Source organism: Pelodiscus sinensis, chromosome 2 (genome assembly GCF_049634645.1).
Source record: "Pelodiscus sinensis isolate JC-2024 chromosome 2, ASM4963464v1, whole genome shotgun sequence".
In the NCBI taxonomy this organism is placed as follows: Eukaryota; Metazoa; Chordata; order Testudines; family Trionychidae; genus Pelodiscus; species Pelodiscus sinensis.
This window is the reverse complement of record NC_134712.1, coordinates 167,440,534-167,462,670: the sequence shown is the minus strand read 5'-3', so window position 1 is coordinate 167,462,670 and position 22,137 is coordinate 167,440,534. Positions and strand designations below refer to the sequence as shown.

The following is a 22,137-nucleotide window of genomic DNA, read 5'->3' as shown; positions in this document are numbered from 1 at the left end:
ATACACCATGACGTCCTTCACTACAGAAATTACTGGAAGTTTATTAGACTATGTACCTAGATTTTTACTTTGGGAGTTAATAAAACAAAAGACAGGTTTTGTTTTGTTTTTCATTTTCCAAGAGAAAAGGAAAAATGAAGGACAGTTTTTTTTATAAAGTATATGATGGAAGTATATTTTAAGGGTCTGTTTCTGATCCCAGTTTTGCTGATGTAAATAAGGAGTAACTCCATTGAAGTTAATTGAGTTACACTGGTGTAAACATGACCAATACTAATCTTTACACTAACAGGGTCAAATTCTGCAGTCCTTACTTATGGCTTGTCTACATAAGTCAGTCAATGCTCATTACAGGAGTGTGATTTCCCTAGTTCATTTTAACATTAGAAGGCACTTTAGTAAGCACCAACAGGATCTACATGGACCAGTTACTGTGTTCCAAAAAATCACACCCCTGTCATATGCATTGCCCCTCTGTGTAGACAAGCCCTCAGGCAAGAAGCCCAGAGGACTAATTTATTATGGACTGGAGGATATGACCCACAAACAGCCCAGCAAGAAGGAAGAAGTGCGTGAAGTGCTATACCCATTCATTAAATTTAACAGTTTGATAATTCTCAATCAAATGCATTTGGATTGTAAAACTAGTATGTTTTTGAGCTGCCTACTGAGATTCCAATGATGTAATTGGTTACATTTTTTTAACCCTCAGACTTCAGTGTTGTTCCCTAAGGGCACGTCTACACAGTAGGGCGAAAGTAGAATTAAGCTCCGCAACTTGAGCTACGTCAATTGTGTAGCTAAAGTTGAAATAGCTTAATTTAGATTTTGGCTCTGTCTACACAGCAGGAAGTTGAAGAACACTCTTCTTTCACTCAAAATGAGGGGTACAAGAGTCAGAGTAAGAAGCCCACTATTTCGAAATTATTTCAAAATAACAGGCTTGCTGTGTAAACCCACTTTGTTGTTTCAGAATAACGTCAGTTACTCCAAAATAATGCTGCTGTGTAGACAAAGACTAAGAGAATAGATGAAAGTCTATGTTACAAGTGCATTATTCTGTTAATGTTCAGATTTTCTCCCCTGCCTTTAACACTGCATTTTTACATCAAAAGCTAAGAATGGGACACTTCCAGCCCACTTAATTAGCCTCATTAGCACTGGTCCTACAATTGACAGGCACTTTTTTATGTTATAAATAACTAGCCTTCTGTTGTTTCCACTCCAGCTCATCTGAAGAAGTGTGTTTTACCCTCAAAAGCTCATGATGCTATATATTTTTGTTAAGCTCTAAGGCTACATCTAGACTGGCATGATTTTCCGCAAATGCTTTTAACGGAAAAGTTTTTCCGTTAAAAGCATTTGCGGAAAAGAGCGTCTAGATTGGCATGGACACTTTTCCGCAAAAGCACTTTTTGTGGAAAAGCTTCCGTGCCAATCTAGACGCGGTTTTGCACAAGAAAGCCCCAATCGCCATTTTTGCGATCGGGACATTTTTGCGCAAAACAATACTGCGTTGTCTACACTGGCCCTCTTGCACAACAGCATTTGCGTAAGAGGGCTTTTGCCCGAACGGGAGCAGCATAGTATTTCTGCAAGAACACTGACAATCTTACATGAGATCATCGGTGTTCTTGCAGAAATTCAAGCGGCCAGTGTAGACAGCTGGCAAGTTTTTCCGCAAAAGCAGCTGCTTTTGCAGAAAAACCTGCCAGTCTAGACGCAGCCTTGGGCTATGTCTACACTCGCGGCTTCTTGCGCGAGTAATATACAAATGAGGCTAAGCGTGGAATATCGCTGAGCCTCATTTGCATACCTGATGAGCCGCCATTTTTTTCAGAAGAGGCTCTTGTGCAAGAAGGAGCATCTACACTGCCCCTTCTTGCGCAAGAAAAACCCTCTTGCGCAATGCCGTTCTTCCTGAAAAGTAATAGGTGTAACGGCATTGCGCAAGAGGGTTTGTCTTACACAAGAAGGGGCAGTGTAGATGCTCCTTCTTGCGCAAGAGCCTCTTCTGAAAAAAATGGTGGCTCATCAGGTATGCAAATGAGGCTCAGCGATATTCCACGCTTAGCCTCATTTGCATATTACTCGTGCAAGAAGCCGCGAATGTAGACATACCCAGAGGCTATGTCAGCGTTTCGAAACAGCTGTTGCTTGGAGTAACGTGCCAGCGAGATCATGCTAATGAAGCACAGGATATTTAAATCCCCGCTTCATTGATTTCGACTGCCTATATTTGCATCCCTAATTTGAACTAGGGTGCAAGTGTAGACATACCCTAAGGTGCCACAAGACTACTCATTGGTTTTGAAGTTACAACTTAACATGGTTACCCCTTTGAGAATGTTAATATTTTAAAATTCAGACACAAGTTAGAAAAAGTTAGAAAAAGTATTGAAGTATCTAATTTTTTAGGGTTGCATGTTTTTGAAACTTTTAAAAGCTCCCTACATATCCTTCTTTCTCTGTTATGATAAACCTCTTTCCAACAGGCATGGCTCCCTCTGGAACTATTGAGTGCTTCTGCTTATATGAGGCTTAAGGGTTTCTACAGAGTGCTATGAAAATCTCTTTGGCATTTTGAGTACACTGCCTTCACAGTGCTCATGTTCTCTGCAGCCTGGAAGAAAATTACAGGCATCTAGCACCACCTAGTATTCAGGTTGCCTGATATTTCCCATTATAAGATCTTGTTTTCAGTTCCATATAACTTGGCATGTAATACATCAGTGCAGGCCGTTAAAATTTGGCAAAGTATCTGCCCCAAATTGAATTATTTTGGAAAATTTCAAAACCAAAAGATAGAAGGAAAATAGATTGTTTTGCCCATATTAAAAAATTCTGGTGACTTTTTAACATCCCCATTCTTTGGAGTAGGAACTTCATAATTGGAAGAATGGTCTCCTTTTGTCAGGGATGTATCTTTAGCTTGTCACAATCCACCAAAATTTGGACAAATTATAAGCCTTTGAAAAATGGGTTTTGCGCATGCTCAGTAGAGACCTCTTAGATTTAGTAGCTAAATTCCCTGAAGATTCCATCCACTCTGAACCTGCTCCATCTCAAGATTGACACTCCAGCCCACTGTTTCTATAACCATTTTCTGAATGAGCCTTCTGATATATTCTTTTAATACAGGTTCACATTTTTTCCCACCTGAATCCTGTTTTATTCCTTTGGGGATGAATCAAGGTTGTGTAGTTAAGGATACTGTTGTCTGTAGGATCCCTGCTCCAATTTGTCATAGAATTTGAAGTGTGTATACTGAATGAGGACATGCATTGCAGGAAGAGAAAGAAGAGTTTCATGGTTAAAGCAACTGAAGGTTGCCCTGGGGAACTAGATTCCATCTGTCTGTGCCACATAATTCTTATGGGATTCTGGGCAAGTCACTTAAATCATACTTTTCACAGGTGATCATTAATTGGGTGTGCCTCATTTTCTAAGTGCATGATATGAGGCCTGATTTGCAGAAGTGTAGTAAGTACTATTCTATTCAAGGAAAGAGTGAATCCTCCGCTAACCTAGCAGGCTGGTGTATGCCCTCTCTCTGGAGGCAGCAAATTTAGCAATTTCTGTGAATGTCCAGAGAGAGGGACTGGGCACTATAGTGAGACATCTCTGAGGAACTCAGGAACTGGAGTTCTCTGATTATTAGCTGCAGGGCACATTGCAACTGGCAGACTGAGTAGCAACTTTGCTTTGAACATATGTATTGCGAAGTACAGTATAAAATCAAGTCCTAGGCATCTCAAGTTGGGCACCCAGCCTTAACTCCTCTGCTTCTCTGACTCTTCTCCTCTTAACTGCCTCAGCTCCAAATCTGTAAAATTTGAATAAGAATACACCCTTGTCTTACAGGGACGATGTGAATATTAATTTATTAATATTTATGAAGTGCTCAGATACTAGTGTTGAGCCCCTTGGAAAAGCCCATGGTTTTAGAGCAGCATTTGGACAGTGGGCAACAAACCAGATATGTGGCCCCATGTTGAACAATGAAGAGAAAACAAAATATTGAATTGTTGATCGTGGGAGCACAGTTGCTTGAGTGAGCTGAATGAAATAGGATTCCTATGGAAGGCTGCATAAGCAATGTTAAAGGTAGCATTTCATTAGTTTTTATGTGTAATAGGAAAGAGAATATTATGGCATTGTATCAGTGGTTTTCAAATGCGCTTGTTAGATACTCTGTTTTTGCTCCAGTGGTTGACCTCAAAACTTTTCCACTTTTGCTTACATGAATAGATAAGACTCAAGTATTTGCCAACACTTAGGTAACTCTCTGTATTTTATCTGTCTTCTAATGTGATCCCTTACCATGGTATCTAAGGGAACTGGGGAGTTTATAAGAGTGACCATTGTATACTGAAAGTAACAGTCATTATTCAGTCCTTCATCAGAAAACTTTAATCTATTTCAGTAAGAGTTTGCATGAGTAAGGATTGATGGCTTGATTCTTCACTGCCGTGGCTTTTGCATAGTTATTTATGCAGTTGCAAAAGTGTTTCAGGACCAGGTCCTTCATTTTTCCAAGTATAGTATCACTCTTTATGTTGACTTTACTTTGAAGGTAAGGAGCAATGTTGAAAGTTTCAGGCTATGCAGAAAAACATTGAATTATTTTCAGTTGATTTTTTTTTTACAGATATAATTGCTGCTTTCAACAGCACTAAGCCACTTTTATTCTGACACTCTACCAATTTCCACTTTCTTGGGGGTAATTTTCTAAGAAACGTACTTAGCTTTCTCCACCCAATGTTATTTGCAATTGCAATTCTAATCTATGCATAATTTTATAGGAATATGTCATGATACTGAAAGGGAACAAACAGATTACTAGCATGTACTGCTTAGTTGGGGGGGGGGGGGGGTGGAGAAGTGTGCACAGGGAAGGTAGTAATTGACTGAAAGGGAATGGGAAGAGGACAGCATAGAGATAGACTTGCTATGTGAATGGAGGAGTGATTAGAAAGGCCGGGAGTGTGAGTCATGGGGAGGGGTGCCTTAACTAAAATTGGAAAGTATGAAGGTTGATTTTTTTTAAAGGAATAAAGTCGTCTATTGTTTTATTACAGCATATTAGTTATGTGTTTAACAGGTGCTGGCCTGGCATAAGATGGAGAAAAAGTGGGACTAACTATCAAGATTAGGCTGATTTGAAAGATTGGATGAGACTAAAATAGGGGAAATGGGCTAAGGATTATACAAACATGTACATGTGTTATATCCTTTCTCTGCATCTTTGTCTGTTCAGTGTCAGTGTTAAATTTTGTCACAGGGATCTATCTTAACAAGTGTCTCTAGAGCACCTAGCCTAATTGTGAGCTATGTAAAGAATGACAGCTAACAGAAATGCAGGTGTAACATCAGAACTTGCTCTTACCATTCTTCCTCAGTTTTGTTTTGTGCAAAATTCTAAGGACTGCCAGTGCCAAATGTTAATCTCTTAAATTCCTTTATTCTGCCTTAATAAATGATAGGTCAGTGTAACATTTCAGGTGGCAGAAATCAGGGATGCTACCATTTAAAATATTTTTAATTTTGTATAACTTACTCTATGTAAGCAGTTCTTAAAGGTGACTTATTTCCAGAATTATTCTGTTAGCAAAGGCATAGCTGGCTGTGTTACTCATTCCCCTCCTGATGTGACTTAATGAGTCTTTTGAAATTGCTTTAGTAAAAGACACTTGCTTTCGCTTAGTCAGAGCCATTTTAGTTAGGGCTGGTAGGTTTGCAGAAATTTTGGGAGTATCCAGAATGCCTGGTGCCTGTATCATTTACTCCCCCCCCCCCCCCCCCACCCCTCCAACTCCCTTCTAAGGCTTTGGGATGAAGTTTGGATGAGGGAGGATGCAGGTTCTGGGAGGGAATTTGTATGCTAGGTACAGGTTCTGAACTGGGGCAGGAGTTAGGGCGCAGGATCTGGGATGGCGTTTGGGTGGAGATGGGAATGTAGACTCTGGGAAGGGAGTTTATGTGAGAGTGGGGGTCTGGGGTACAGGCTCTGGGATGGAGTTTGGTAACAGGAGTTTGGGGGAAGGATTTAGGAAGTCTGGGGGCTTGAAAGAGATGCAGGGAAATTTGGGGGGAAGAAGAAGTTCAGGGTCTCTGAAGGACTGAGATGTGCAAAGAGGCTGTAAAGGGTCCAATGGCAGCGGGAAGCCACACTGACTCCCTAGAGTGCCCCACCAGAGGGCACTTGCAGTGCCACAGTTGCCAACAAGTTTGCACAGTAACTTGTTTATAAGGCCCAGCCCTGGGTCACGGCAGGGCTGATGGACAAGTGTTTTACACAAGCAGCTCAATAGTTTAGAGCTTCGGCTGGGTCCCAGCCAAGCCGAGGTTGGGTCTCAGCACTGGCGGAGAGCAAACAAGCACAGGGTTTGTTTTTTTTTTTGCCTCACAGGGGGAACATGCCACCCATGCAAAGAGGTGGTGGGGGGGGGGGGGGGAAGACACAGGCCCACCCACTCCACTGCATCCCGGCTCAGTGCCCTGACAGTGGCAGCACTGCAGCTACAGGGTTGGCAGGGATCCGGGCTGCTAGGTTTGTGGATCAGTGCAGATCCAAGCAGTGTCCATCCAACCTTCATCTCCTCAGCCACCCGGGGTTGGCTGTCACTGGGCTGCTTCCCAGTTCCCCCTGGGGGGTCTACCAGGCTCAGGTGCTGCTCCTCAGGGGCAGCTGGCGACAGAGGGGCTAGCAGGGTGTCCATAGATTCCAGCTCAGGCAGGGGCCCAGGTGGACCGGTCCAGTATTCGGGGCCTGGTGGGAGTACCGAAGGACTCAGTGTGTCTCCAGGCCATGGCAGCAATCTCAGCAGGCCAGGCATCGGGGGCCAGCAGGGGTCCTGGTGGCTCAACCCAGTCCTTCTATTGGGTGCAGTGTGTCTGAGCCCTTCACTGCAAGAGCTGGGACCAAGCATCTGGACTGTTTGGCTGCTGGGCGCTGACTGAGCTCTCAGATTTTATACTCCTAGTCCCACCCAACAGCTTCCTGTGGGCAGGGCTAAGTGAGGCTGGACCCACCCACCAACGGGTCTTAGAGGGCCCTTCTTCTTCTGGGTCAGCGGGAGGCTATGTTGCTGTCCTAGACCCATTACAGAGGGAAAGGATGGGGGGAGGAGGTGTGGGGCACTTCACCTGCAGCATCCAGATGGGAGGCAGGCAGACAGGTTTCCATGAGCAGCTGCCTGCAGGCAACACCACTGCAGTTTCCAGTTGTCCACTGGGGCACTTGCAGTGGGAGGCAGCATCTGGAAACACTCCCTTCTCCTTTCTTGCAGGGACACAAGGACACACTAGAAGCCATGCAGAGCTGGTGGCAGAAAGTCATTCTAGCCCTGCTGCACTGCTAGTGGTGATGCTGTGGATCCCCAGGATATTTTAAATAAATCTGAGACAGCAAGAGGGGTCCAGAAAAGCACCAGGAAGGGAGCACCCAGGGCAGGGCTGGTGGATACCCCAGGGGAGGGACCCAGCCTCAGACTTTGTGGAGCAGGGCTGCTTATTATTTTAGGTATTCACTGCATTGGGCAAGTCCCTCAGGCTATGTCTAGACTGCAAGACTCTTTCGAAAGAGCCTCTTTCGAAAGAGAGCGTCTGGACTGCACGGAGAAATTTTGAAAAAGCGGCTTGCTTTTTCGAAAGAAAGCATCCAGTGAGTCTGGATGCTCTCTTTCGAAGAAGCCCTATTTACATTGAAGAACGCCTTCTTTCGAAAGAGGAACTTTCGAAAGAAGGCGTTCTTCCTCGTAAATTGAGGTTTACCGCCATCGAAAGAAAAGCCGCGTTCTTTCGAATTAATTTCGAAAGAACGCGGCTTGAGTCTGGACTCAGGGGAAGTTTTTTCGAAAAAAGGCTACCTTTTTCGAAAAAACCCCTGAGTCTGGACACAGCCTCACAGAGGTTGGGAGATTACGTATTTTTCCTAGCCACCCACTTGTGTGTCCCTCAAAAAATGATCTGGGAAGAAGATTTGTGATTTGTTTAACCATATTGAAATGTACTTAATACATCTCTTTTCTCACCATGAATACAAGTGGAATGTGAAAAATGAGTTGTGTAGGCAACACTCTCCCATATATACCTCCTGCTTCAGTGCAGGTGGAAGGAATGGATGTCCTATTAAGGTTCATGTAATTGTATTACTTACATGCTGCAGGCTCAGGTTTCTACTCAAGTGCTCAGGCGCAGCCACTATAGATGTCAAATGGAGACAAAAATTGAGCCTTTTATGCATTGTATTCACCAAATGCCATGGGAGTTCCCTTTTCCCACCCTTTTGAAACTAGGAACTTGTGCCACATACTGCACATCTACCACCAACTACCATCATATTCAAAGTTAACATTAGATTATTGGCTACACCCCAGTCCTGTTGAAATCAGTGGTAAAACTCTTATTGATTTTAGTAGGATTTGGCCCTATACGTTTATTCATTGACACTATTTAATCTGAAAACTCAAACATGATGATGGGACCTTTTAAATCCTGCAGAGTTCAGCAGAAAGGAGACTGTCAATTCTGTCTTCCCTGTAAATATTTGTAAGGCCTAGATGCAATGTAGTGGCAGGCAGGGGTCCATCCATGCTGAGTTTATTGTAAAATATGGGTCTGCCATGATTACTATGTTTGTTGATTTACTGTAACTATGTAATGCCACAACTAACATTAAGAAATTAACTCTTGAAGTACATAAATTGCAATGCCTGCTGTTCTCAATTCAGTGTCTCTCTTAGCTAATTATGATACATAGTGGAGACACAAAATAATGAACAAAATATCTCTAATATTTTGAAAAAAATGATGAGGTGAGAGAGAGACGATGTGATGGCATTTAATTTTGCAGCTAGGATCCTTATTGACAGAGAGATTCCTACTCTGATTTAATATAGTAAACAATGGACATTCTGAAAATACTGAACGCCCCATGAAAACAAGGTTAAAGTTGTGATGTTTGAAGAAGAGAAATAATTGATTCTGAAGTGCAAGCAATGTACGGGGTGTGATACAAATTAAAACCATCAGATATTCAGTTCTAAAGATGTGACAGTTTTAGGGCCAGAATCTGCACCATTACTCGAGTGTGTTTTTTCTCTGTGGCTACAGGTTGGACCTCTCTGGTCTGGAACCCCTGAGACCTGAGCAGTCCCAGACCAGGGAATTTGGTGGACCAGTGGAGGTCATTTCTCCCATGCTGGCTGCTCCACTCAGGCTCCCTGCCCTGTCACTGCCCCCCAACGTTGGCCAGCTAGGGCTTCCCCCTGCTGCCTACCCTGCTTCCGTCCCCCATCCTCCCATCCACCCTGGCCCCTCTTCCACTAGGGGATTCCCTGCTGGGGCCCCATTGCTAACGGGCATTTCCCAGCCAGAGCCAGGGCTCCTTGGCCACTGCCTAGTCCCACGGCTGCCTGGGGTTTCCCAGGTTTCCTGTCTGGGACCAGCTAGCTGCTAATACCAGCAGGCCCCACTGCCACAAGGGCTTCCTGGCTGCCCAGCCCTGCTGACACTGGCGGCTCCCCTGCTGCTGCCTGACCCTTCTGGGGGTTCCCTAGCTCAGCTGCTGTTGGCTCAGCCAGGACTCCCCAGCCCCTGCATTCTCCTAGCTGGCTCCCACTCCCAGCCTCCGGATCTCTTTGGACCTGTAACATCCATGGCTGTTCCAGACCACAGATGTTGCCAGACCAGAGAGTCCTGGATTTGAGAGATTCCAGTTGTAGTTTCCTAAATCTGATACACAAAATCCATGTTAAATATGAAGATGGTTCTACAGGGTGCAGTTTAAGTATTTTTGTGGGGGAGGGCAAAAGATGGATCTGTCTTTCCACTGAAGAATTTAAAAACTTCTCTGGAGATTTTCAATGTTGCATTTGAATAGGATCTGGAGGTCCTTTAGAGTAAAGGGGAGATTGTACCACAGATGAAACCATTGTTTATATAATTGTTTATAAAAGGATGAACAAAAAATGAAATTTCTGTACCACATTGTACTAAAATGGAATCTTCATCTTTTTTTATTTTTCTCAACAGCATCATGAAGACTTTGAAATAAAAAGAAATGATGATGAAAGGTAGGATTTTGAAAAGCACTGAGCACTGGCCTAACTCTGCTTCCTCTGATGTCAATTGCAAAATTCCCATTGACTTCAATAGAAGTAGAATTAGGCAAACATTGAGTGCTCTTGAAAATCTCATCCATAATTTACTGAGTTGTATCAAGTAGTTTGAATCTCACACAGCCAATATGGCTGGATTCTGAAGAGATAGACTATAAGATGTGTTAGTTTAACTATTGCCATTACTTGTTGATCAGAATCTCATTTTTAGATCATCTGGATAATGATATAACCCATTGATGTAATGTTTTCCATCTTTTAACTGTAGATATGTATTCCAAAGTGTTTTACAATCATGACATACAAGGATCATTTCATCCACCACTGAGGTGGAACAATGCAAACATTTGATAGCACACAGCAGTTTTACACAATAGGCTAAGACAAGAAGTGAGGAATACCTTATCCAACTACATTCTGGGCCCCCCATTATCCATTCTCTGTCCCAAGGTTGCCAGGTCCACCATTGGTTGAGGTTGGAGCTCAAATGTGTGACCTCTGGTTCCTAAGGTAGGTAACTTATCTGCTGTGCCACTGGAGGAACCTGAAAACCTCCTTACATTCTGCCCTCCCCCCAATGTCTCAAGGTTGCCAGGTCCACAGTGGTTGAGGGCAGGGGTCAAATCCTTGATCTTTGGCTTCCAAGGCACCCAGAAGTTGAGGTGGTGTAAACCACACACCTAGTGTGGGTATTGAGCAATGCAAGTAGTACCTAGACCACAGCAACAGTTAAGATCAAGAGACCTCTACAGCAGGGGCTGGGAGCTAACTGGCTTTTAGCTCAGAGGGTAGCGGCTCCTATACTCAGCTCCAGAGGTCCCAGGTTCAAATCCACCCAGTGGTAGTTACAGTGGGTTCTGGCATGGGCTAGGGTACTAACCTGGGGATGGTAGGGTGGCAGATTTAAGTCCCACCCACCCTGGGAAAGGCAGGATAAAGGGTCCCCTGAAGGTGAGGTGTTGGGGCAGGTTTTGGTGTGGACTAAGGGATAGGGCACTGGCCTGGGGTGGCAGGGTGGCAGGCCCAAGTTCCCCTCACCCTGGGAGAGGCAGGATAAAGGGGTCCCTGAACATGACCTGTGACTTACACATGCCTCAGCACACACAAAAAAATATTCCACACATGGGTGGAAACCTTAGAAACAAAGGTTTAAACTATGTGTGACAATTCCAACTTTGAATTTGACTCAGACAGCAGTACTAGCTAGCAACCCTAATTTTGAAATTCACATGGGAGTCCCATTGTAGTTTGGAAAAAAAAATTCTGCAAATCACACTTTCATGGTAGAAAAGTTCACCTTACTGTATTCACAAATCATGGCTGATGAAAGAAGCCAATATTAGGGTAAAAAGTGGTGTGTAATCTTTTTAACTTATTCAAATCATGCCCATCACATTTAAAAAGAAAGGTGTGATTAAACCAATCATTACAAATTTAATAGACAGTCTGACATTTCACTGTTGTTAATCATATGAAAACTTTGCCCCCAAATACAGACTGTTACCCTGAACACAGTCTATTAATATTATGGGGCTACATCTAGACTGGCATGATTTTCCGGAAATGCTTTTAACGGAAAACTTTTCCGTTAAAAGCATTTTCGGAAAAGAGCGTCTAGATTGGCATGGAAGCTTTTCCGCAAAAGCACTTTTTGTGGAAAAGCGTCCGTGGCCAATCTAGATACACTTTTGCGCAAAAAAGCCCCGATTGCCATTTTTGCGATCGGGGCATTTTTGCCATCGGGGCTTTTTTGCGCAAAACAAATCTCAGCTGTCTTGCGCAAAAGGACCAGTGTAAAGGGACTTTTGCCCAAACGGGAGCAGCATAGTATTTCTGCAAAAAGCAATGATTTCTTACAGTAGGAAGTCAGTGCTTTTGTGGAAATTCAAGCGGCCAGTGTAGACAGCTGGCAAGTTTTTCCGGAAAAGTGGCTGATTTTCTGGAAAAACTGGCCAGTCAAGACACAGCCTGGGTGTAATCCAAAACTATTTAAGTCCACGGGGAGTTTTAATGGATTTTGGATCAAGCCCGTGCTTGGTTAATTAATTAATTATTGTTTTAGCAATAGCTGCCTGTTTTATTCACAAGTTACCTGTGCTATATCTGAGAGACTCAGCTGTTTCCTTGGAGTCTCTGAATGTTCTAAAAAAGTCCTGATTTCATCTAGCTAGAAATAATGCATTGCTCTTTTTAAACAAATTTGAACTGACTGCGTTACATGAATAACAGAGTAAAATACCACCTTACTGTATAAAAGGACACCATACTGGAAATTTACTTCTATAAATACACTACAGTGCATTTATCCAAATCTAATGGGCTGTCAAGCTGAAAACTAAGGTAAGCCTTTCCCTAAGGCTCTGAACTAAGGGTAAAATACTGGTCTCACTGAAGTCAATGGGATTTTTGTCATTGACTTAGTGGTGCCAGGATTTCACCCAAAGAATCTACAGTAAGTACTAATGTAGAAATTCTATGCTATCAAGGGGGGCGGTGCTCTGTGGGGATCTGCTCTAGTGGATCTCAGTGTAGGATTAAAGCCATAGAGAACTTTACAACTCCATAGAACTGCATATTAATTAATCCAAATGGTGTAACATAAAGAACAGAATTTTCTAAGATACTCATTATTTGTGGTGCTCAGTTCCCACAGCATGTGGGGTTTTTTTCTTGTCCCCTTTCACTTTTCATGTTGTAGCAGCTATGGTTTACAGACATATTTTACATTAACTGTGGCATTAATACGCCTGTACTGTTGGATATATTGGTTCCAGCTCTGTTAATTAAATATTTGTTTAATATTTATGTTTTATTGATACTTATATATGTTAGGATCTAGTGACATTGAAAAGTTACTACTACCACTACCACAAAGTAATAGACAAAAATGTGGATTCTTCCACCAGAGGAACATTGGCTAACTTCAAAGAGATTTGATTTACCATATTGAAGGGGTTCAGAGGCCCTTACATAAGACTGGATCCCAATAGCATCTTCTATTAACATTTTTCAGATTTCATCATCTGATTCCATGGTTTATTCTGGGAATCTTGGGAAGAGGGAAATTCTGTGATTCATTCCAGCATTCAACAGGGCCTGTGGACACTTTCTAGATAAACAGTAGTTGGGGGACACTCTTCTTCCCCCCCCCCCCCCCCCCCCCAACCCCACACCAATCCATTTGAAGTCCTGTTTCATATGAAAGAGAAAAATTTATCTGGCCAATTTATAGCAATTTGTGGTAGGGGATTCCTGGAAAAAGATCTTGTAAATCTCAAGGCTGCAGTTCTGATTTTTGTCTCCATCCTTATCGATGTTTTAAAAAGTCAGAATCCCATGACAGGGCAAAAACCTAGCATTTTGAACTACTGAATATGTAGTTCATCTTTGTGCTGATTTGTATGTGCGTGCGCAGCATTGGGTGAGTTTTTGTTGTTGTGAGTACCATCACTTTTGAATGTCCTAAACTATGTGGATTTCAGCTGTCAAATATGTTTCCTTACAATACCATTTTCTGTAATGAAGTTCTCTTTAGTTTAAAAACCCATAAAATAAAATCACCTGACCAGTTACATATCGATTGGTTACACTGTTTCTGACTGAAATTGGGAGGGAAATAGAGAAAAGGGGAAATAAAAAGGGGAAAAAAATCTAAACGGTCACTAGAAAAATGGTCCGATGTTCAGAGCATTATATGTTTTACATTTGAGGTATGTATTTTCTATGAAAAGTGTGAGCTTTCCCTTGTTTGACGGGAACTTGTGCTTGAGAAAAAGTTTCAACACGTGAAGATAATGCATTATGAGCATGAAGAACATCTATGTAGATGTTTCACTGGGGATATCTAATGTTTTTCAATAACTACTATAGTACCCAAAGCCTAATCCAGCAAAGCATTTAAGCACATGATAATTTTGGGGCATGTGAGCAGATCCATAGATGTCAGTGGGATTGCTCATATATTTAAATTTATACAAGTACTTGACTAGTCCACAAGCTAAACTGTGAACAGGGAAATTAAGCTGGCCCAGCAGTCTAGTGGACTTCATAGAATAGTCTTGCCTTCATTTTTTCCAGGCTCTAGGTACATAATTTTCCTTATCAGCTTGAACACAACACTTTGTTGGGATCAGTGTTTTAGTTATTCTAATATCTGAGATGTGATTAACATTTTAATTATTATAAAAAGGAGAGGTGTCCGTTACACCATCTGTCACAGAGAACATTTGAGAATATACTGGAAGACTTGAGAAGTTTCTAGAAATGCCAGATGCCAGTCCCCCATACCCCATTGCCCCTTCCCTCCAACCCCCCAGCCCTATTACTCCTCCCAGCAGGCTCTCCTCCCCTCAGCCCTCCCATATATATCTCCTGCTTTTCCAGCAGCCCAAGTGCTCACCCTGGTAGGCTGGATCCTGACTGTGCATGCCCCCACTCAAGCTTGCGTCACTATGAAGGCGCTTCCGAGTGTGAGGTGCATAGTTGGAGGACGGGGCCAAAGGGAAACTCCACGCCTCCCAGGGCAAGGTAGCCACAGTGCGCATCCACGATGAGTACTGGTTCTTTACCTCCCCACCTGATGCACACTGTGTACGTGCAACACCAAAGGGGGGGAGCAAGGTAATTTAAACATGGGGCGAGGCTTATTGAAAGTTCCTTAACATAAGAATGGCCGTACTGGGTCAGACCAAAGGTCCATCTAGCCCAGTAGCCTGTCTGCCGACAGTGGCCAGCACCAGGTGCCCCAGAGGGGAGGGACCAAAGACAATGATCAAACAATTTGTCTCGTGCCATCCATCTCCAGCCTCTGACAAACAGAGGCCAGAGACACCATTTCTATTCCCTGGCTTTTTATGGACCTAACCTCCATGAAATTATCTAGCTTCTCTTTAAACTCTGTTATAGTTCTAGCCTTCACAGCCTCCTCTGGCAAGGAGTTCCACAGGTTGACTACGTGCTATGTGAAGAAGAACTTTCTTTTATTAGTTTTAAACCTGCTACCCATTAATTTCATTTGGTGTCCTCTAGTTCTTCTATTATGGGAACTACTAACTTTTCTTTATTCACCCTCTCCACACCACTCATGATTTTATAGACCTCTATCATATCCCCCCTCAGTCTCCTCTTTTCTAAGCTGAAAAGTCCCAGTTGCTTTAGCCTCTCTTCATATGGGACCAGTCCCAAACCCCTAATCATTTTAGTTGTCCTTTTCTGAACCTTTTCCAAGGCCAAAATATCTTTTTTGAGGTGAAGAGACCACATCTGTAAACAGTATTCAAGATGTGGGAGTACCATAGTTTTATACAGGGGGAGTAAGATATTCTGTGTCTTATTTTCTATCCCATTCTTAATAATTCCTAACATCCTATTTGCCTTTTTGACTGCCACTGCACACTGTGTGGAAGTTTTCAGAGAACTATCCACAATAACTCCAAGATCTTTCCTGATTTATTGTAGCCAAATTAGCCCCCATTATACTGTACGTATAGTTGGGGTTATTTTTTCCAATGTGCATTACTTTATACTTATTGTCAGCTGATGGTCAGGGAAGTGTGTGTGTGTGTGTGTGTGTGTGTTTCCAAGAAAAGGTTTAACGTCTGTGTCTTTACTGCTAGGACTGGGGTCCCGTCGCAGAGGGTAGCCAGCAGGCCAACAGACGCCCCTTTATAGGAAGAGCTTATTACACCTCAGATTTTAGCTGCTAGGATGCAGAATCCCTTCTCAGTGGGCAGTCTGGGAAAGACTGAGAGATGTCCCAACGGATCTGTCACCTGGGAGTGACACAAATCCAAACACCCAAGCTCTTCCTATACCTGTCCCTTATGACCGGCTGAAGTTCTTTTAAATTGTGCTTGGTTCTGTTACAGCAACTGAAGGAGTCAGGTTAAAAACTTAAACAGTTACAGGTTTATTAAAAAGACTTATAAAAGCATATGGTTACAATGGCTATTGCTCTCTTTCTTAACTGCTAGCAAATATAGATTTAAAAAAAAAATAGTTACAAAGAAAATAAAGATAGAAAATAGAAATAATGGTACCAAGTGACAGCTTAATCTTTAAAGAGCTCTAAGTCTATGTGTACACTTAAGACAAAGGACCACATCCAGGTACAATTTTTACCCCCTTTTGCGCTTCTCAACTCCAGCGTGTCAGGCCAGGGCCGGTCTCTCAATTCCTAGGAAAGATGAATACAAGGTGGGCGTCCCCTTGGAACCTCGGGAGATCAAACACCTAACCCGACCAGCAGATAGATGGTAGATTGACGCTCAGAGTAAATGTGCTTCTGGACCCATCTTTATACCCCTGGGAGCCCGTATCTTCTTTCTTATCTTAAGATGCCAAATTGTACTGGTCCGTTTTGTGGCGCCAGTTCTTACAAGCAAGTTTCAAGTTAATTTACACTTGCAAGAGAAAGAACTAAATTGTGAGTACTAGACATTTTTTACTGGGCGAGAGATTCCTCCCCCCGCGGATGGCTGTGTTTTTGTATCAATATGGAATTAAGTCAAGGGCACTCCTCGGCAGCCTCTTGGTCTGCAATTGGCATATCTCTGTTTACAGCCATTCACGGTCACACAGCCTGGGCCTTCTGCTCTGTGTGCCCTGTATGCTCCAGGCAAGCAAAAATGGATGTTCCAAGGGGGGTTCCTGTCTGGCTACACTTATCCACATTAAATTTCATTTGCCATTTTGTTCCCCAGTCGCGCAGTTTGGTGAGATCTTTTTGAAGTTCTTCACAGTTTGCTTCTGTCTTGACTATCTTAAACAGTTTAATATAATCTGCAAACTTTACCACCTCACTGCTTACCCCTTTCTCAAGATGATTTATGAATAAGTTGAACAGGATTGCTCCCAGGACTGACCCTTGGGGGACACCACTAGTTACCCCTCTCCATTCTGAAAATTTACCATTTATTCCTACCCTTTGAGAACTCGTTAAAAGATAGGAAACAATCTATGAAAGGACCTTCCTTCTTATCTTATGACAATGTAATTTACACAAGAGCCTTTGGTAAGGGACCTTGTCAAAGGCTTTCTGAAAATCTAAGTATACTATATCTACTGGATCCCCCTTGTCTGCATGTTTGTTAACCCCTTCAAAGAACTCTGAGGCTCCGTTTAGACTGGCAAGTTTTTCCGCAAAAGCATGTATTTGCGCAAGAGGGCCAGTGTAGACATCTAAAAACTGTTTTGTGCAAAAAAGCCCCGATGGCAAAAATGGCGATCGGGGCTTTCTTGAGCAAAACCGCGTCTAGATTGGCACGGGCGCTTTTCCGCAAAAAAGTGCTTTTGCGCAAAAGCGTCCAGGCCAATCTAGATGCTCTTTTCCGCAAATGCTTTTAACGGAAAAACTTTTCCATTAAAAGCATTTACGGAAAATCATGCCAGTCTAGACGTAGTCTAATAGATTAGTAAGACATGATTTTCCTTTACAGAAACCATGTTGGCTTTTGTCCAATAAATTATGTTCTTCTACATGCCTGACAATTTTATTCTTTACTATTGTTTTGACTAATTTGCCCGATACTGAAGTTAGACTTACTGGTCTGTAATTGCCAGGATCACCTTTAGAGCCCTTTTAAAATATTGGTATCAAGTTTGCTATCTTCCAGTCATTAGGAACGGAAGCCGATTTAAAGGATAGGTTACAAACCACAGATAATAGTTCTGCAATTTCCCATTTGAGTTCTTTTAGAACCTTTGGATGAATGCCATCCGGTCCTGGTGATTTTGTTAACATTAAGTTTTTCTATTTGTTTCAAAACCTCCTCTAATGACACTTCAGTCCAGGACAGCTCCTCAGATTCATTATCCACAAAGGACGGTGCAGATTTGGGAATCTCCCTAACATCCTCAGCCGTGAAGACTGAAGCAAAGAAATCATTTAGTTTCTCCGCAATGGCTTTATCGTCCTTGATTGCTTCTTTTGTATCTCATTCGTCTAGGGGACCCACTGTTTTGTTTACTTGGCTTCCTGCTTTTAATGTACTTAAACATTTTCCTTCCCTCGGACGGCAAGGACGCCTGGGTGGAGTCCTCCCAGTGTGCAGGAGGCGGGGAAAATATACCTATTGGAGACTCCACCCTTAAAAAAAACCTTGTAGGTCACCAACCAATAAGTATGCACTGCAGCCCCTCTCATTCTCACTGTGCATGTGAAAGGGGCGATGCCTTTTAGGACTAATATCGTTGCTCATGCGCTAGCACCTATTCCTAGGGCTTGTGTTCTTTTTGTGCATGCACTCAGTGGGTACTGCTGTTGTAGGTGGCAAAGACGCCCTAGTGTGTGAGGATGAAGACTGTGTGTGGGGGGGAATTATGGGGAGGGACTCCCCGCTTATGGGGTTTGATGTTGCTTTCTGCTCACTTGCTCCCTTTGCCCCCTACAGGTTACAGAATCAAGCCCCATAAGTGGGGAGCCCTCCCCCCCAGAATCCACCACATATTCATGTAGCCTTCCTCTCTTCCCTCTCCCCAACCCCCTGCCTCATGGTAAATGAAGTAGCTGTCAGGAACCAGACCAGGTCAACCTGAGTGTAAATCTACTGGCACAATGGAATGGGTAACGCTAATAAATATAAATGTTTATTGGAATAAACAGATATAGCACACTCATTTCAATGGAAGATGCAACAGATATACATGAGTTTACTCTAGTTAGTCCTGTAGGACCAGCCAGACAAGTCAAAAGACATTATATGTACCATCTGAGATGCTGAGATTCTGTCAGTATATAAGTCTCGAGAGAGGAAGACAGACAAACTTTATTGGTGCTTATAGCCTCTAAGTCACACCTCTCAAGACACAAAGGACTCAGAAAAGCCAGACTTTTTTTTTCAGCTGAGGTTTAGCTAGCTTTGAATATATATTTTGTAATTTTTTTCATTGTTGTTGCAGAGATGGAGAATGACCTTTATCCCAAGTCATAAGTATTGGTGCATTGAGTTAGCTGAAGAAGTTTTATCTGAGCAAATAATTTTTAACTCGATTAAAAAAAAAATTAAACTGAGTTTTAAATTCATTTTTCAAATCTTAAGTAGAGAATGATCTAACATTGTGCAGTGACTATGGTACTAGATTAAGTTCACTTCACAAGTTCCCTCTCATACTTCTGAAATCATAAAGAGCAATTTTGCTTGACTCAGTTGTTCAGCAAGCATGCACTAGATGCACTGAGATTTTAGAAATCATCTCCTATGATTTAAGAGGTAATTTTCACCAAACAGACTTGTAATTATACCAGGATCATTCTTATCTGTACATATATATTGTCTACTGCTACATTTTTGGTCATGGTAGTAGGAGTTAACAGAGAAATTTGTAAAAAAGCTTCCTATGAAACTCTAGAAGACAAATGTCAATTACTATAAAAGTCTAAATGAGGTCTCAACACATCTTATTTTGGCTTTACTGGCACAAATAAAGAGACAGTACCAACCAACATACTATATTTAAATCTTCTAACTTTGAGAAATGACTAAATTTGAAGTTCAAGTCTTAGATTTAGATAGTTCTATCAAGGAATGAAAAGTATTCACTAGCGTTTCGGTAGAAAATATCTTGCCTTTGAAATTTGCCCCCAAAATAAAATTCCTGAACACTCCAAAATAATGTGTATTCCAATGAACTTTGTGTTACATGTATTCAAGGTTCTTTTTTAAGAAAAAAAAACAGCATTGTCTCTCTGAAAACTTGCTCTCTGCAGGCACTGCATCCAGACAAGTGATCCTAAAAGTTGCCCGTGTTCAATAATTCTGTACACTACGTACTATAGCTTCCTTTAGAACAACACAAATTGAAGAAGCTAGGATCAGTACTTCTAGTAAGGCAGAGCCAAAAGGCAGACCTGTGCCTTTTCTAGGAAAATAATCACTAATATTTCTTATATCCCTGATTTTCTTGACCATTAATATTTTGCTTTAAACATTCATAATGACATGATAAAAGGTATGTTGAAGTCTTCCTTAAAATACTTAACTCACATTAAATTAACAAAATACAAATGCTTTAGCACCATATTATGTCCATAAGATGAATAGATGGTAAGATAACAACATACTGGGTCAGACCAAAGATCCATCTATCCCAGTATCCTGACAGTGACCAATGCCAGGTCCTCAGAGGGAATGAACAGAAGAGGGAATCATCAAGTGATCCATCCCCTATCACCCATTTCCAGCCTCTGACAAACAGATGCAAGGGACACCATCCTTGTCCATCATGGCCAATAGCCGGGGATGGAGCTATCCTTCATGAATGAACCTTTTCTGACCCTGTTATAGTCTTAGGGTGTGTCTAGACTACATGCCTCCTTCGACGGAGGCATGTAGATTAGCCAGATCGGAAGAGGGAAATGAAGCCGCGATTAAAATAATCGCGGCTTCATTTAAATTTAAATGGCTGCCCCGATCTGCCGATCAGCTGTTTGTCGGCAGATCGGGGCAGTCTGGACGCGATGCGCCGACAAAGAAGCCTTTCTTCATCGGCACAGGTAAGCCTCGTGAAACCAGGTGTCCAGACTGCCCCGATCTGCCGACAAACAGCTGATCGGCAGATCGGGGCAGCCATTTAAATTTAAATGAAGCCGCGATTATTTTAATCGCGGCTTCATTTCCCTCTTCCGATCTGGCTAATCTACATGCCTCCGTCGAAGGAGGCATGTAGTCTAGACACACCCTTAGGCTTCACTCTTGGCAAAAAGTTCCTCAGATTGGCCGTGCATTGTGTGAAGAGAAGGGATTAAAGATCCCTTAACTCCTCCCACCTCCTTTGGAAGCTCCCCACCCTAAGCACTGAGACTGTCTACGCTACAAGGCTTTTGCGCAAAAAGCATCGGAGCATCCATACCTCAAGCACGTTTTTACGCAAGAAAAATACAGTACATCGACAGGACAGAGGACTTTTGCCGGTAGAGTTATTCCTCTCCCCACGAGGAATAATTCATTTTTGCACAAAAAGGCATGTGTGGACGCTCTGCAGAGTTTTCTTGCGCAAAAAGAGCCTATCAGAAAAAGCATAGGTGCTCTGATGACGGCCATTAACAGAATGGCCATCAGAGCTTTCTTGTACAAGAGTGTCCACATTGCTTTTGCGATTTGCTTTTGAGGTATGGATGCAGTTTTTGCTGAAATCTCTTCTGCAAAAAGCTTCTTGTGCAAAAACCCTGCAGGGCAGACAAAGCCTTACAGAAGATGTCATTGTCATTTAAATTGTTTTTTTTTTCATGGCCTAATCTATGTTGTCTCTTGTGAGAGCTGAATATTACTGGGGTATGTTGCAAATAATCCCACTGCCATACTTGAGAATGAAGTTCACCCTGTTTTTCCTACAATGCTAGCAAGACTGAGGAAAGATTATAGATTTGGGCCAAGATTTTCCCAGCCATGACTAGTGTTTAAAGTGTCTTCATTTTCGTGTGCTGAGACCCGATTTTCAGAATGTGATGAATGCCTCACCTCCAAAACACAGTTTTTAAAGGGTCTGGAGTAGGGCACTCAACTTTAAACTCCCAAAATTACCAGCCACTTTTCAAAATCTTGGCCCTAGAGTAGAAACCGCTAAGTTAATTTCCAAAGTTTTACCCTGGGAAATGGAAAATACCCCCCCCCCTTTTTTTTTTAAACAAGAGTTCTTCAGCTGAAAGAGTACTGAAGGCAGACGCAGCACATTTTCTAGAAAGTTTCTTTGTTTTTATCAGTTGCCAAAAGCAGATGCTATTATATATTTTGCTGTTCATACTTTTAGGCAAAAGCTGCAGTGTGAAATTGAAGGTGTTGATTTTCTGATACCGGGTTTGCTAGGATGTGTAATGATTCATAACAAGCAGACTGAGGACAAAAATAACATATTTAAAGATAGAGATGGTGACAAAAATTAGACACAGTTTATCAATTTAATAAATCTCTTCAGAGTGGTAAAAGGAAGGACAAAATATTAACTAAAGTGTTCTATTTATAATTCTCTTCAGGTATTGTCTCTTACTGGTCAAGTTATTGTATGGATTTCACTATTT

At 42.3% G+C, this 22,137-nt stretch overlaps 1 protein-coding gene across 3 annotated transcripts in view; it reads left to right on the top strand.

The window, feature by feature from the left end:
• POU6F2 (POU class 6 homeobox 2) overlaps positions 1-22,137 on the top strand; it is a 399,971-nt gene that overhangs the window by 9,236 nt on the left and 368,598 nt on the right. The window contains exon 1 of one of the 3 annotated variants that reach the window (XM_075921734.1): positions 10,038-10,079. The exons of the other annotated variants lie outside the window; for them this stretch is intronic. The gene's annotated coding sequence lies outside the window, so the exon portion shown is untranslated. Of the gene's footprint in view, positions 1-10,037; positions 10,080-22,137 lie in introns of those variants that run through there. 3 annotated transcript variants of the gene reach the window in all.